Genomic DNA, 12,801 nt, shown 5'->3' on the forward strand with positions numbered 1-12,801 from the left:
GGCACAGGTTCAGGTGCCGGGAGGTCCCGAAACCTCAGGCCGGGGCGCGGCCCGGGAAAGCCTAGACCGCGGGCTGCACCGGGCGCTCTCGTGGGCTGTCGTGGGAGGGGGTGTGACCGGCGGGCCTCCTGCCTGGGCCAGCGCTCAAGGCCAAGGGCAGGCGTCCATCAGTGCGTCCTCACTCAGACGCCTGGCTGTTTCTTGTGGGTGAGGCTGGGGACATGCCTTTGTGGTGGCCAGGCCCTCAAGCCCGCAGCTAGCGTCCCTCATCCGTGGCTTCCCTGGCCGCCCTCCCACAAGTACGAGGACCGAGGCAGGTAGCAGACTCCTCTCCCCACACGGGGTGGTGCTCCATGAACTCCCCCTTTCTCCCTGTGGATGTCCAGGTTCACTGCCTCGTGGGGCCAGAGCAAGGTTGCCCAGACCTGGTTTTTCCTGCCCCCCTGCCCGGCTTCCTATCCACACTCCCTCGATGAGGCTCCAGGGTTTCACTTCTTTTTACAGGGACTTTTCTTTTGTAGAACAGACATTTAAAACCCATTAAAAATAGAACATGACTGGGTTTATTTTTGCAAGATATAAAGAGGTTTCTTTTCAGAGCCAACAGTTGGCAAGAGTGCCGTAGGGAGACAAAGAATGGACCCAGGAAGGAAAGGAAGGGCAGACCCCAGAGGAGGTAAGACCATGGGCAGTGAGGCAGGGGTGTCGGCGCCACTGATACGAGTCTAGGCCAGTCACAAACAGCAGGCAGTTCTGTCGCTTGACCCTCTGTCCCAGCAAAGCTGAAGGACATTCTCTAGGTGGAGGGTGGAAAACAAACCAACCCCAAATCAAATGCAAAAACAAACCATGTGCTGTTTTAAGGCAGAAAGGGTATATACATGTTTCTGGGTGAGCAAATCCAGCAAATACAAACATGAAAGCAGATTTCTGAGGATGTCACTGGTCTCCCTGCTCGTTCCTACGTTTTGCCACTTGTGACTGGAACAGTCTGGCCAGCCTCCATGCAGATGGCCTGCTTCGTGCCCACCCGGGGCTGTCTCCCTTTGGGAGTTTCTCACTATGCACCCTGCCCTTGGGCCTGCTGCCTGCAAATCCCAAAGGTGGAACATTTCCCTCCAGAAGTAAAATAGGTCTTTCCATATAAGATGCAGAGCTGACTGGGGCTTGTATTTCAATAGCACTCACTTCCCGACACTGAGATCTGTTCTGCTTACTATTGTGTGCAAAAAATCACCCAAGGGGCACCTGTGTGGCTCAGTCGGTTAAGCACCTAACTCTCAATATCAGTTCAGGTCATGATCTCATAGTGTGTGAGATCGAGCCCTGCATCAGGCTCTGCGCTGACAGTGTGGAGCCTGCTTGGAATTCTCTCTCTCCTTTGCTGTCTGCTCCAACCCCACTTGCTCTCTCTCTCTCAAAATAAATAAACATTAAAAATTTTTTTTAAATCACCCCAAATCAGAGTGACTTAAAACAACAATTCTTTCATTAATCTCAGAAAATAAAGATTTGACAACCACTTCTTCTTTATTTTTTATTTTTTTTAATGTTTATTTATTTTTTGAGACAGAGAGACAGAGCATGAACGGGGGAGGGTCAGAGAGAGAGGGAGACACAGAATCCGAAGCAGGCTCCAGGCTCCGCGCTGTCAGCACAGAGCCTGATGCGGGGCTCGAAATCACGGACCGCGAGATCATGACCTGAGCCGAAGTCGGACACTCAACCGACTGAGCCACCCAGGCGCCCCAACCACTTCTTTTTTAAGCAACCAACTTATCTTTCTGAGGCTATGGAGGACAACTTTATCCTTTGCTCCCTCATTCCCTACACACATTATGTCTCCTATCCTTCGTTTTTCATGATCCATCAAAATCCACTGAGGCCTTTTTCTGGCCCAGCCCTGTCTTTGGTACTGGGAAAGCAGAGATCAGCACCTCACTGCCCCCAGGCTCTGGTATTTTGCAGTTAAGGGGGGAACTGAAAATGAAGGTCATGTTATCAGAAAAGGACTACAACGGAAGAAGGAACAAGACATTCCTAATGCTAACGAGCGCATGGTTACTTTCAAGAGGGGCGCCTGGGTGGCTCAGTTGAGCATCCAACTTTGGCTTAGATCATGATCTCGCAGTTCGTGGGTTCAAGCCCCCGCATTGGGCTCTCGACTGACAGCTCAGAGCCTCCTGGAGCCTGCTTCGGATTCTGTGTCTCTCTCTCTCTCTCTGCCCCTCCCCTGCTCACACTCTGTCTTTCTCTGTCTCTCAAAAATAAATAAAATGTTACATATATATAAAAAAAGACTGTGTGGTTGGTTTCAAGACGGAGAGTTAAGACAGAAAGGCTCCTGTCCTCTGTCGCGCGCTCAGCCTGTTTTCTCTCCACCCCCCAATGCCATCAGAGGCATCGTAGATACCTGAGGATGGGCTGCCAGGTGCTGACTTTTGAACTTGACCTTGACAATTTCTAAATAGGTAAGTTTGAGTCACATGTGCTCTGAACTGTTTGTTGACTTAATGATGCTTCTGACACCAAATGTGTGGGCTTTGTTTTGGTTTAGTTTGGTTTTTGGTTTTTCCCTACCAGCAGCCAATTCTCCAATTTTCTGGACATTAACCTGGTCCAGTTGAATTCAGTTCAATTCTGACACTAACCCCTGGGGAGTCAGTGCAGACCCCACAGGTGAGTCAGGGTTCAGTCCCACAAGACTGCGCCCACTTCAGATGCCAGTGGCATGTCCCCTGCTGCCACCTGTAGTTCTGATAGACCTGATGTAAACTCAGGGGGATCCCACAATGCCCTCCTTCAATAATTTGCTAGAACAACTCACAGACTTAAGGAAGGCACTTTATTTACTATTACCAGTTTATTTTAAAGGCCACAAGTCAGGAACACCCTGGGGGAAGAGATGTATAGGGCAAGGGGCGAAGGCACGAGGAGGGAGTGCAGAACCCTCTCCGGGCATGCCACCTGTCCAGCACCTCAGCGTGTTCACCAACTTCTCAGACCTGTAGTTTAAGGGTTTTCATGGAAGCCTCATTACATAGGCGCAGTTCATTCAATCACAGGTCAATGAAGATTCAGTTCCATCTCCAGCCCCTCTCCTTTCCCCAGAGGTAGGGTGAGGGCTGGACTACAAGTTTCAACCTTCTAATTATGCCTGGGTCTTTCTGGTGACCAGCTCCCATCCTGAAGCTGTCTAGGGGCCCCAGACAGCAGTCATGTTATTAGCATACAAAGGCACTGTTTTCACTCCAGAGATTCCAAGGGTCTTAGAAGAAGCTCTTGTGTCAGGAACTGGGAACGAAGACCAATTCTGTATTTCTTATTACATCACATGTGCCGTGTGCGTGAGTGTTCTTCACCCCTTTCTGCTCTTTGCTGATGTGTTTGCCTTGTGGTCAGGAGTCTTGGGCAGAGCTGGTACCTGTGAAATGGCCTAAGAGCAGAGCGGAGTGAGCAGATTCCCACTCTCCTTAGTGCTGTGCATCCACCAGGCTTTCTATATGCAGTGACTTGAGACCACTGCGTATTTTTCAACATCTGTGTGGGTTTCTGGGAGTGAAAGGCTTTAACTATCATTTCTTATAGCATACTTTAAAGTGAAGGGGTATCTGAGAGTTTTGTCTAAAAATAGCTGAGAACTTGAGGTCAGTATATTAAAAATTAATTTAGATCTGAAAATTCTTGAGGAAAAAATCGATTGGGCTATAAAAGTTACATGCGCCTTGCAGAAGGCCTATTTACTGACTTTTAGAGCCAATGTGTTCATTTCAGAAGAACTGAGCGTGTGCCCAGGACCCCTCACGTATCTGGACGGTTTGTTCTCTTTGGAAAATTCATCCTATCGTGTTCTGAGCTCTTTGAGTTTTTCTAATCAGGGGAATGCTCTTTCTTTTGATGAAATGATTCAACTCTGGATGTATCATCACAGGAAAAGCAAAGCCATACTCTTCAATCTCTTTGGGAAGAGATCAGGGTCTTGAACTCATATTCACTTCTGGACTACGATAGTACCTGAGAAATGTAAGTATTTTTTGCATATTGTTGCTTGCAATGTGTTTTATTTTTTAAAGTTAATGTGTTTTGCTTGACCAACTGTATTATATGGTGATGTGGAAATAATTTTCAGTGGCATGAATAATCTACAAGTCTCTTTATATAATAGATAAAAAAACTTTGAGGTTAAAAATTATATATAATGTATGAATATAATAATATTTATATGACATAGACATATATTTTATGTATCTAAATATATAAAATGTACTAAATAAATATATTTCACTTGTATCTTAGTCCATTCAGGCGGCTATAATAAAATGTCACAGACTAGATGGCTTATAAACAGAAATTTATTTCCACAGTTCTGGAAGACAAAGTCCAATATCAGGGTCAGTCTCTGGTGAAGGCCCTCTTCTGGCTGCACACTGCCAACTTCTTGCTTTGTCCTCATGGGAGGAAAGACAAGGGAACTGTGTGGGGTCTTTTTTATAAGGGCACTAATCCCATTCATGAGGGCTCCACCCTCATGACCTAAGCTCCTTGCAAAGGCCCACCTCCTTATAGCATCACCTTGGGCATTAGGTTTCAACACATGAATTTGTGCAGGGACACAAATATTTAGTCCATAGCAATTTGTTAGCAAGAAGATGACTCTAGCTGTGAGAAATTTCACAAACTGTATTAGATGATTGAATATAGCCAGTCTTTGATGAATTTCTAGTGTCTGTTTTATGTCTATATACATACACGCTTAGTTTTTCTACTTTTGATCACAAATTTTGTATCGAGTATATCTTGCATTTCCATTAAAAGAAGAAAACCATCTGGGAAGCAGCTGCAGATGGTCAGTTGATCCCCGCTGACTGAATCAGATACCGGAGTCCTTCCGGTGACTTTGGGAATTGTGTGGTATGGCTCTTGGAAGCCAAACTGGTGAGGCTTGGCACCTCAGGTCAGCCTGCCCTCCTGAGGGTGCCTGAGAGAAGGTTTGTCTTTGGAGAGCAGGGTTTGGGGGTGGAGCAGGGCCTGCTTCAGCTGCTGGCCGCAGAGCCCTAGACTCCATCCTGAGGGTGGGAATTGCACTGTCAGCTCCAGTTTGGACAAGGCGTCTTTGGGGGTGGAGGTGATCAGGCCAGTCCCCCAGGCAGGTGGAAGATGATGGCTGGCCAGAATGGTTCACCGGACAGCGGCAATTTCTTCAGGGACGCTGGAGCTCTCTTCCCCGGGTCCAGTGCTTCCCCTTGCCAGCCCACAGCCCTTTTGCTCTGACACTTGGGGCTCCAAGCTTACTAGTGGGAGACTGGTAGAAGGTGGGGGGCAGAAAGGGCCCTCTGTCCCTGACTACTTCCGGCCCTGCTGGTGAGACTCTGACCTCAAGATCAGTCTGTACACTAAGCTGTCCCTGTCATACCACAGGGGCAGTCCTTTGCCCCAGTTGCGCTCTGAGAAAGCTCTAGAAGTTGCCGGCCTATGGTGGGACCAGGACCCAGCTACCACGTGTAGCATGATACCCACAGGAAAATGTCACCATTTCTGCTCTCTTCCTGCTGAATGACAAGGAGGAGGAGCATGTTTGTGTCCTATGGCATTCGTATTCCCCTGGACTGATTTCTGGAAGTTCCTGAGATAAGTCTTCTGGGCCACACATCCTCCTTTCCTGTTGACTTCCCCTCCCAGGATGCCTGGAAATGAGGGCTGCCATTGTACTGGCCACCAGATTGTGGGGAGCTGCTGCAAAGGAGAGCTGCACCCACTGTGTCTTCTTTCTTGGTGGGGGGGGGGAGCAGAAAGACCAGGACCCCTCCACTTGGACACCCAGCAGAGCCCAGACAGGTGGGCACTGTCTGATAGCAGGGGCTGTCTGTCTTCAGGGCTGGGTCACAGGGAAGCTCACAGGGCCCACTCTTCCACTGCAGAGGAGAGCAGGCCCAGAGAACACCTTCTCCTCATTCAGTGATTCCTCTTCAGGGAGGTCCTGATGGGTTAAGACTTCCTCTGCTTGTCTTCTCGTGCCACCTCTCTGGTGGACATTCCATTTGGAGGATTGAATATAGCTTATCCCCTTCTCTCCCTTCTACCTCCACCAGAGACCTGTCACCTCCCATCAGATTCTGGCCATAGTCCCCTAATTGCCGCTGGTCTCCTCAAGGTCGAACACCCGAGCAGCACTGATCTTCCTACAGTGTGGCTCTGATTGTGTCATTTCTCTTCACAGAAACACCTAGGGCTTCCATATCTGACCCAATAGGTGCCTTCGATCCTGCGTGTCCTGCTTTGGGCTCTGCTCTCCAGAGGCTCGCATTTGCAGAGTTGAATTCTGAACTTGGAACCTTGCTGTTGGTGCGCTTCATGATTGCCCCAACCTGCAAGCACGTCTCTCTCATTCCTCTGTTTTCTGCCTCTGCACCCCGGCTGTGTTCCCAGGTGCCACCACACATGCCCCCTGCTTCCGTATTTTATATGCCTTCCTCTGCATCCCATCTCATCCTGGCCAAATGGAGAAATCCCACCTTTTCTTTATGTCCTGCTCAAATGCCCTGCCTCTGTGGAAACTTCATGACTGGACTGAATCTCTCCCTCTGCTTGTGCTTCACTGATTTCTAGATGAGTTTTCCCAAACCCTCTGTCTTAGACCCTGGTCTGCACCTGCTGTGTCCCTCCTGGCGTGGGAGTCCCGGAAGGGCAGCCACCACATGTGTATTGTGGGCCTGTAGCGGTGCTTAGTGCCTCCTGAGAAGGGCCCATTCCAGCGAGCACAGGCACTGCGGTCTCACACATCTTTGTACCTGCATTTATGTCACTCTTGCATCTGTGAAATGGGTGTGCTGAGTTAACTAAATGCTTTCACGCTCCTGTGAGGGCAGGCAGAGTTTCCTGCCACAACTGAACAGTAGTGAAAACCATGACATCACTAGTCAAATGTCAGTGCTCTGTTCCTAGAATTCCCTATCTCCCTTTGCTGCTCAATTTTTTCTCCAAAAAGCTGACCACCATACAACATATTTCAATTAATTATTTGATGTCTTTCTTTCTCCGTGAGAAATGTGAACTCCGTGAGGGCAGAGAGCTTTGGCTGCTTTGCTGTTTTGTTCCTTGCCTAATCTCTGCCTAGCAGTGCTCAATGACTTAGTGAATGAAAGAGTGAACCAATTTCTTTTTAAAAATTGATTTATTTTGAGAGACAGAGAAAGTGAGATAGGGGGAGGGGCAGAGAGAGAGGGAGAGAGAGTATCCCAAGCAGACTCTGCACTGGAGCGGGGCTCCAACTCACAAACTGACATCTTATCTGAGCCAAAATCAAGGTGCCAGAACTGATGCTGCCCTGCCTAATAACTGCACTGCAGGGTTGCAACTGGTGACACGTTCACTGTCTCCTGGGATCCTCAAGACAACCCAAAGGGATGATTTGGTTCTTTTTCACTTTTCCTCGGTAACAGAGAAGTGGGTTTTTAGGCAGAGGTTCAGCACTGTCATTCCTATTTATTAGGGGATTATTTATTTGATATCAGTTACTAAACTGTAAATCCCCAGAGTGCAAAGCCTGTTTGTTGTATCCATAGCACATACCATGGGTCTGCAGATGACAGGTGCAAAATACAATCTCGTTGAATGACCAAGTGAAAGAAACACTTGTAGTGCCAACTAGAGGTGTTCAAGCACTGCTGCTGAAAACAGCCACCACTCATTGGACATTTATTAAAATCTAGCCAGCTCTGTCCTCTAGAACTTCTTGTGAGGATAACAATATTCAACAACTGCACTGCCCAAAATGATAACGACTAGCCATATGGGTCAACCACCGTGAGGTGCTGGGAATAAAATTTTAAAAAGACACTGGGGCACCTGGGTGGCTCAGTCAGTTGAGCATCTGACTTCGGCTCAGCTCATGATCTCACAGCTCTCTCACAGCTCGTGGGTTTGAGCCCTGCATCGGGCTCTGTGCTGACAGTTCAGAGCCTGGAGCCTGCTTCAGGTTCTGTGTCTCCTTCTCTGTGCCTCCCATGTTCATGCTCTCTCTCTCTCTTTTTCAAAAATAAATATTAAAACAAATTTTTTTTTAAATGTAAAAAGACAGAGCATTGAGGGCATTGGGGGAAGAAACCTTTGAAATGTTACTAGTGTAACCAACAAACTGCATGTTTTAATATTATTTAACATACGTATCAATTTAGGTAGCAATGTGTGGCAACTGGCTTCTGTATTGAGTAGCATGATCTATGCTCTGTCATAAGCTCTCACAATACCCTTGTCAAGCAGTAATCCTCAGCTCCACTTCATGGACAAGGAAACATGGGCTCAGAAAGGTCCAGCAAACCCCTAAGTTAATTCTCTTTCCACTGTGTCAGCCTACTGCAAGTTTATGCAAAGGAGCAGTAAGAAATGTACACATCTTCCCAGAATAAGAACATCCAAAACAGAAGGTAGAAAGGTCAGGGACAGATTGTCATCTATGTCAACATTTGTTGGAACGCTTTCATGATTATCGTACAGCACTGGAATGAGCTCAGTTCTAATACTTCTCATGCGTGTTACTTCATTCGGTTCTTATAGCAAAACCTGCCATCATAAACTCTGTGTGGACCAGGAGACAAGCTTGAAAGTTGCAGGCATTTGTCCCAGGTTCCTAGCAGAATGTGACAGGTGGATCTGGTCATTTCTGCTACATCTTGCTGTTTCTCTTTGTCAAGCTGAGGAAATAAACCTAAATCCACATTTATGAAGCAACCGTATTTGTTGCATTATGTAATTCTTTGCTACCTTCCATGTATGGGCTTCAATCCCTGGCAGTGGGTATTTGTCGCCACCTTCTGACAGCATGTGTGTACTGCATGGAAATTACTAAAAGGATGCTGAGGGATATTTTTAGGACTCATTCTTTAACTCAGCATTTACTGAGCAGTTACTGTGTGTCAAGTATTGTGTTAGATACTGAATAAAATATTAAAAAAGACCTAGAGCATTAAGGATAATAGAGGAAATAGATACGAAGCAAACAACTACATAAATAAGTGTAAAATTACACTCTGATCCATCGCAAATGTATAGAGCCACAGCCACTAATGGGGATGGTCTTATGAGTTTGAAACTTAACCAAAAACTTACTGCATGGTCCTCTCCCTGCACCCTAATATGCAGGCTTCTGCCAGTTCATTGTTTCTTATTCATAGTTTAGGAATAGTCTCAGAGTCTGAAACTTTCCGGGATTTCACAAACCTGGATTATACCCAACTGTACTACACACCCTTCTTCTGAACCAACCAACGTGCAAAAGAAAATCCCAGGAAATCCTTGAGGACTGTCTTTCCTCAGAGAGACAGTAAGAAACTCTCCATCCGTTAATCAGCTTGCTCCAAAGCCACCAGAGGCTTTTCCCTGCAGATAGAGGGCCAAAGCCCTGCATTTCTTTTCAATATTCAGTTGTGAATATTAAAAGGTTTGTTTCTTTTAATAAGTGGTGAATGAGCCCCAGACACTTCGTGCTGAATATGCATGGTGTCATTTGCCTCTGCAACCCCAGGGCCCCTCCGAGTATGACACAGAAGGCTCTTTGGTGGCTGTATTAAGAAATAGCCTCAGAACACTGTGCTCCCAGTCCCTTGGGTAGTCTTTCCTCTGAACCCTCCACTCCAGTCCTTTGCACTCTTTTGCTGCCTGCACGTCTCATCCTTCCAGAAGCTGTGCTGAGTGCAGAGAAAGCACCACAACGTTTCCCATGAGAACCTCGCCCTCTCCCAGTGGACACTGGTGCCTGCCTCAATGTAACGGAGGATGCAGGTCTCCTAGAGGCTCCCCTGCCCGACGTTCAGGTTGAGGGAGGTTTTACAGCACAGCCGTGGCCCACTGTGACAGCTGATATGCTGTGTCAAGAGGGGTTGGCGGCAGAGCCGCTGGGAGGACAGACTCTCCAGGGCTCTGCTCAGCTCCCGGCTGATGCTGATCAGTTCTCAGGCCTCAGAACAGATTTCTTCCCATTAGTCTGCCTGAAATAGAGCTCACGATGGGATCAAAGAGCACAAGAATATTCTTGGACGCTCCACCGCCCACGGTCTTGGAGAGGTCGGCCATTCAATCTCTCCTAGGACACCATCCCTTTAAAAATGTCCTCACTCAGGTCAATTCTGTTTTCCTTTGTTCGCAGCTGTCAGAAGCCTATGTTCTCTGGCTAATGTACCCACAAACACAATCCCCTCCCCAAGGGTGGAGTCTTCTTCACTTCCCCCACCCCCGAAATAGGGCTACTCTACCTCAGGTCATTTGCCCTCACCTCTGCTGGAATGAGCCAGAGGCTTCTAGCCTCCTGTGGATCCCTGGCTCAGTGCCCACCTCTCCAGGCCCTGCCAAGCGGCTACCTTTTCATGAGGGTCTACCAGGGATCAAGGCCCTAAGGCCTTTTTCATATGCTACCTCAGCTGGTTCTTCACCAAGTTTAGGACTTGAGGGGCATTATTGTGGGTTAGGTCATACCACTAAGGGGAGGTGGGCTGGTCTAGGCACACGGGCTCTGTCTGAGGAATGCCGCCTGTCTGCCTAGCTGCCGAATCTGCCCAGCCTTCAACTCCGAGCTACGATCCACCTCCTCACCAGGATCCAGAAAGGTTCTGCCTCTCTCTTCCCAGCCCTCCGCTTCTTAGTCCCCACACAGTGTTCCCCCTGCCTTGTGCTGTGCTCACAGGAGCCCTGCCTTCCTGTTGCGGTCCTCAGCAGGACTGGGCCAGGCCACAGCAGGCCTGTGGGAAGGAGGGCACCCACAAGGGACAAAAGCGGTAAACATGCTACCCCTCGCATAGGTTCCGCACTTACCCTTGCCTCCCCAGGCAGCAGAAGGGACCTGGTGGGATTTCTGAGGCCCACGCAGAGCTACTCACTCTCAGGGCAGGCAGATGGGGGCTATGGCCCCTGACCCTGGGGTGGGTGCTGCTGTGGAAAGAAGGAGATGTGCCAACCAAGCCCAAGGATTTCCTGGACCCTGGCTGAGGCCCAGCACCATCCTTTCCCCCCAGGGCTGCAGGTGTGGGCTCCTCTAGGAAAGCAGGACCCACCACAGCTAATGAGAGGCAGAGGTGGGATGCAAACCCAGTTCTGTCTGACTGTGTGATGTTGGACACCTGTTAACCCATCTGAGACTCAGTCTCCTCATCCACCAAATGGGGCAACAGTGATCAATTCCTATTGTGCAGGATTGTTGTAAGATTTACTGGAGATGACAGATGTGGAAGGTGCCTGAGGTCACAAGGAGCTGGGACCCTGGGTATTGGAGGGTCCCTCCTCCCTTTTCCCCTCAAGGCTGCTGTGATATATCCCATACCCTGATGCACCCAGGTGAGCAGGTGGTTCATAGTGGGGTCTCAGTGCACACCCCCCAGACTGCTGGCCCAACTGGTGCCCTTAGGGTCAACTTGGTGTTTGGTGTTTAGGCTCCTCACATTCATGTAGCCTCACCCAGGACTAGGATCCTTGCCTCCTGGGCTGCCTCACCAGCCCACATTCTCTGCCTCCGGTTCAACTGCTCCCTCCCACCCACTCCCAGGGCTCTGTAGTCCCTCCTGCCCACAGTTCTGGAGAGAACCTCTTACACCCACTTAGTCATGTCCACTTCCTGTACACACCAGTTGCATCTAATTGTTCCCACAAGAAGCAGCGGGATTATCCCCAGGCCTCTGGGCCTTTCCAGGTCTGGTCCTTGCTGCCTGTCCAATGTCTGCTCCACTGGGGCCTTGCTGGGTTCTCCAGCTGCCATCCTATTGTTTCTGTCATCTGAAATGCTCCTTTTTTGCCCTGGCCCAGTCAACACCTGTTTGTCCTCAGACCTGGATTCAGTCTTCATTTTCTCAGGAAAGACTTCTCTGAACCTAGGTCAGAATTCTCCATTAGGTACATGCACATCGCTGAGATCCGTGGTAACCATCATCCCGTGTTCATGGGATTGTTTGATTAATAACTTTCTCCCCTAGTGGACTGTAAGCTAAATGGGGCAGGGAATGGCCTGGCTTTTCCCAACAGCTATAATCCCTGGTGCCTAGTACGGGGCCAGGCGCACAGAAGGTGTTCAGTAAGTATCTGTTGAATGACCTAGAGACTCAGCACAGCGGGGTCTTTTTCGAGCCTCCAGAGACGGCGGTAAATGCATACAATGACCAGTAAAAGAGCTGAAATATGTTCTGAAGATTGTTTTAAGGCAGCTATGCTAAAGAAGGCTCACCATTTGGCCTTAAAACATGTCACTGCCATTACTACTTTAGCTGATGATTCATGACAGTATGAATCATCCCCAGAGAAGTTCACGTACCTGGTCACGTGGATGGGAAGAGGAGAGAGACACTTCCCCTTAATTAGAAATGGGGAGTCCAAAAGCTGTTTTCTGCCAACGTGTTCATTCAACAGATACTCACAAAAGCCTAATTGGTGCCAGGCTCTATGCTGAGCTCTGTGTGGGCAGGAGGGAGGCTGAGGAGAGGCAACAAAGAATCAGAGTAAAATAGAAGAACCGGTCTCTGCCCCAGAGCAGAAAATGAAAGGTAGATGCAGCCCAGAGAGTGAGCTGCCTTCCACACATAGGCTCTCTGGGAGGAGGTTAAAACACACTCACCCCACGCCACCCCCAGATCCTGAGGTCACTTCTGAAAGCTGCCTCTTCACTTGTCCTCCGGGTGACAAAATCCATTTTCTGCAGTCATGGCTCCTTCAGGGCTCCAGGCTTTATTACAAGGCAACCACTAATAACTCCTGGTTCCTGTATAACTCCATCTATTTGAGAAGAAAATTAGTCCTGAGCTAAATTTCTAGAGAAGGGGGCTTTGC

At 48.6% G+C, this 12,801-nt stretch overlaps 1 protein-coding gene across 4 annotated transcripts in view; it reads right to left on the reverse strand.

Annotated features, from left to right (window-relative positions):
• The window catches only part of VSNL1 (visinin like 1), a 71,840-nt gene that overhangs the window by 3,123 nt on the left and 55,916 nt on the right, over positions 1–12,801 (reverse strand). The window lies entirely within an intron of this gene.

Source organism: Panthera leo, chromosome A3 (genome assembly GCF_018350215.1).
Source record: "Panthera leo isolate Ple1 chromosome A3, P.leo_Ple1_pat1.1, whole genome shotgun sequence".
Lineage (NCBI taxonomy): Eukaryota > Metazoa > Chordata > Mammalia > Carnivora > Felidae > Panthera > Panthera leo.